We start from the raw sequence: 4,180 nt of genomic DNA, 5'->3' as shown, positions 1-4,180 counted from the left end.
AAGGACATGCACTTTTGTTTTCAAAGGGCCCTTTCACATACATTGCATCATGGCCTGCAAACGCACCGCAAATGATTGCATTAAGTCCCCCGCAAAAAAACCATCATTGCTCCCCTTTAAAACGACCGCATCCCCAGTTTCAATTGCCCTGAAAAGGCACTCCCAATCAGGGGCCCCCAACGCCCCCCGCAAGCATTGCTTTATTTTTTTAAATCCCCCGAAAAACTCATCATCCCTAATTAGAAACCCCTCATCTATCTTTCCCTTTTAAATAGCCCATCCTTTTTAAAGGGCCCCATTAATCCCCCAAAAAAGGCACCCAAATTCTTTCCCCCTAAATTCTTTTTAAATCTTAGTTTTAATTTTCCGCGGATTTTTTTAAATTTTTTATAATTTTTAACTTTTTTTTCGGGGTTTAAATAACCCTTTTTTGGGCACGCTAAAAGGAAAGAGACTCTCCCAAGGGGCAAAGATCTACCTCAACACTCCCCCCAACCCAAATATCCCGTCAGACCCAGCACACTTATTTTCAGAACTCCCCACCCCATCATAACATCCAGTGTCATCATAATTCGATACTTGGGCAATATTTTGCAAAGATCCGCGTCAATCGGCATTCGCTATTCATAGGAGTCGTAATTATCCCAAAACTACACGCGGCCTGATTCTCGTGCAGCCCGAGATATGTAGGCAACTCGGAGACCGGAGTTCGGCCATAATCTTCGTAATTTTCTTTACCCTTAGTCCTCTAAAATCCTTTAGCCGGGACAAAATAGGCTACTGAGTCAACGTCTTTGCCCGAGAATTCTTTCATCATTACCGGGCAAAGAGGGACAAGTTGTTGACACCCAATTTTGTCCCACCTTTCCTCTGAAATATCCATTTACGCTTCTAGTATTTTTTGGCAACTTCAAAATAATTATTTATACTTTTAATATAATTATTAGCTTTTATTAATACCAGCATTTCATTATTCTATTGCAGTCACTACTGTTATTACCTTTTATTTTATTACCGTTACTATTACTATTATTGTTATTATTATTATTATTATTATTATTATTATTATTATTATTATTATTATTATTTGTTATTATTATTATTATTATTGTAATTCACATCTTTTTTATCATTTCAGCATTTTTACCAGCTTATGCACACACGTCGCATTTATTTTCGCACAACTAAATAACGACGTTTATTTTATCAAGGTTGACTTTCAAAATATAATTGCACGGCTATTACAACGTCATATAATTTGTTTTTATCTGAGTACTAATAAATACATACGTTTATATTAAATAATATTTTGATACACGTTAATATATATAATTAATTAAAAAGGGCTTTTATTTAGAACCCAAATCCGAGTCCTACTAGGCAAATATTTCGGACCAGCCCAACAATCCCATTCATTACCCGTCCGACCCGACCCGTCATCCAAAAAAAAAAAAGGAAACACAACTAGGGTTGCGTCATTTTCTCTTCAGCCGCTCCTCCCCTGTTCCTCTCTTTCCTCCATTTTTAGCAAATTCTTACCTTGCTTTAGCCATGGACAGAGGTCATCCTTTCCTTTGCAGTGCAAAGTTTGGATAGTTCCATAACCAAGCGAACCTTAAGTCTACAGTTTATCAACGTCGTTGTCCCCTTTCGACCTCTATGCACGCGAAAGCCATTTTCGGCTAAAAATACAGCAAATTTTTGCATCATCAGCATTCGTTCCTCCATTTTTTGGAAAAGTTTTCATGGTTTTTGTTTGTTTCCCAAGTCGAACGGTCTCTGACTTTTAATTTTCTTTTGAGGTTTCCCTCCTTTGCCAAGGGAAAGATTCGAATCTTTTCAAAAGATGCGGATTTGAAATTAAATTGAACAAATTTCATTCTAGGAACCCTAATTTAGACCTATAAATACAGACCCTTTGGAACCTTAAAAAAGGGGGGGTTATTTTTTTTTATTTTTTTTTTTTAATCGTTGGTCCTAGCCTTAATATCGTTATTTCCTACGATTCAAGACACTTCAAAGTACTGCCTTACTCTCATTACCTCTAGCCCCAAAAAGCAATAGCTTTTTTTTTTTATATCTTTCGCGTCTGCCACTGTTTTGAATTCGAGTGTGTTCAAAGCTCGAAATAGTTGGTGTTCGAGTGTAGATCGGTGACCTAAAAGCCCAAGTTCGCTGCACCAAAAAGGTCCGTAATTCTCCTTTTATTTTGCATTTCGTTTCAGTTCTGTTTGGTTCAAGCTTGTACATAGCTTAAATTGAATTTTGTGGATGATATGTTTAGTCTCTCTTTAGTTTTGGTATGCTAGGAAACTGAAATAACTGTTGCACTCATGCTCTTCCTTTTGTTCTTTGAGTGTGTTGTATTTAGGCCATATTATAAGTGTTATCGGTATATTTTTGTATTGACTGAGCGCATGCTCGCTGAAGTTTGTCCAAAGTATATTTATTCATTTTAAGTTGTGTCTTATTCTTCGCTGAAGTCTGAACATCAAGGTAGAGAAGTGATTTGTGCGTTCGATTAGATATTTTAGGACTGAATTTGTCGTCGATATTCATTCTCTCTTCATTCTTGTTCCTTCTGTGTTTCTGAAGTATTTTTTTTAGCATAATCTTAAGTAACTTGATGTTCAGCATTAATGTTTAATTTTCGTTTCTTGTTTGGTTAGTCATACCCTGTGGGCTGTGGTATTTGATGTTTATTTACTGTAGTATCATCATGTTGGTTATGGTATTTAAGTTCTCGTTCCCGTCTAAGCTCAGCCACTATCATGTTTGTTTTCCTTTTTTTTTCTGGTTTAGTTCAGTTCTGTTTTATTTTCGAGCTCTTATAGATTAGCTATGCTTTAGTTTAGTTTCTGCTTTAGTATGTAATCCTTTGTTCTTTCATTTAATTTCTGTCCGCATCCATGTTTTAGTTCAGTAGGTGTATGATTAGCATGTTCAGTTCTTATTTATTTATTTATTTATTTATTTATTTTCTCTCTCTCTCTTCGCTGGTTCGGTATAGCTATTAAGTGTAACTTAGCTCTAGGTTTCTGGTAAGTCTTTTAGATAATGTTGATGAAGATTTAGTAGGTGAATCAGTTTGCTTAAGCTTTCTTGTATTTGCTCTTATATGTTCAGTATAAAGTTTATTTTGCTTAAGTAACTTGATAATATTGTTAGTAGTATTATAATCTTGTTTGTATAATCTGTGATTAAGTTGTTCTTGATTAGTAATGTAGGAATTAAGATGAAGTAAGACATGAGTAAACCTTGATTAATTGGGTGTTGAATTCATTTAAATATGATCTTGTTTGATTGGCTAAGCTTGAGCTCACACTAAACCTAAAATGATCGTTGAAATTTGGTAAACACTTAAGATCACATAAATGTGTTTAAGAACAATTAAATGGGTGAGGTTTTAACCCTTGATTGCTTTTCACACTTTCCTGATGGAATGGCTGCGCACTTGAGTTACCATACTCAAAGTACAATTGCTACATTATGATAAGATACTGCTACTGCATTTTGAGATAGCTTGTCACTGCACTTAGAGGCAAACAGTTGCATTAAAATGAGGCATTTTGATGAGAATAGGTGCAATTGCTTGGGCTGAATTCTGTCACATTTTGGTTCTACATGATAGCATTAATAAAGTGTCGCACTTTGAGATTTAATTGCCTACTGATGCCTTGATGAAACTTGTTGCATTTGGCTGCTATATCTTGATGTCTGACTTGATGAAGAAAACACCGTATTCAAATCACCTTGAGAACCCTTGTTGATTAACTAGATGCGTGTTGTAATGCCATGTATATGTCCATGTATGTACGTATTTCATTTATTATTAGTTGGATTGTTTGCTAATCTTTATTTCCCCTTCTTTACATGTACACGCTGGAGCAAATGGGGTCTTAATTTAGGACTCTCTCACAATGTAGCCTCGAAATGAGACTCGACGCTATTGCTATACCCATGCATGGAGTCGATGTGTCCCATACTCTTTAATCACAACACTCGGCGAGAAACAAGCGAAATCGCTAATCGCTGGAGGCTGTCTATGACATCTTTATCATTTTCTCTTCTCCCCTCTCCTTATCGTTCATTTTATTTCGCCCTTTGTTTTTTTTATGATCGCTAATTTATCTGTCTTTTGGATGTGTCTGTGGTTTGAAAGTATGTGTGTAACTTATGA

The sequence above is a fragment of the Lycium ferocissimum genome, chromosome 7 (genome assembly GCF_029784015.1).
Source record: "Lycium ferocissimum isolate CSIRO_LF1 chromosome 7, AGI_CSIRO_Lferr_CH_V1, whole genome shotgun sequence".
Lineage (NCBI taxonomy): Eukaryota > Viridiplantae > Streptophyta > Magnoliopsida > Solanales > Solanaceae > Lycium > Lycium ferocissimum.
This window is presented reverse-complemented; position numbering follows the sequence as displayed.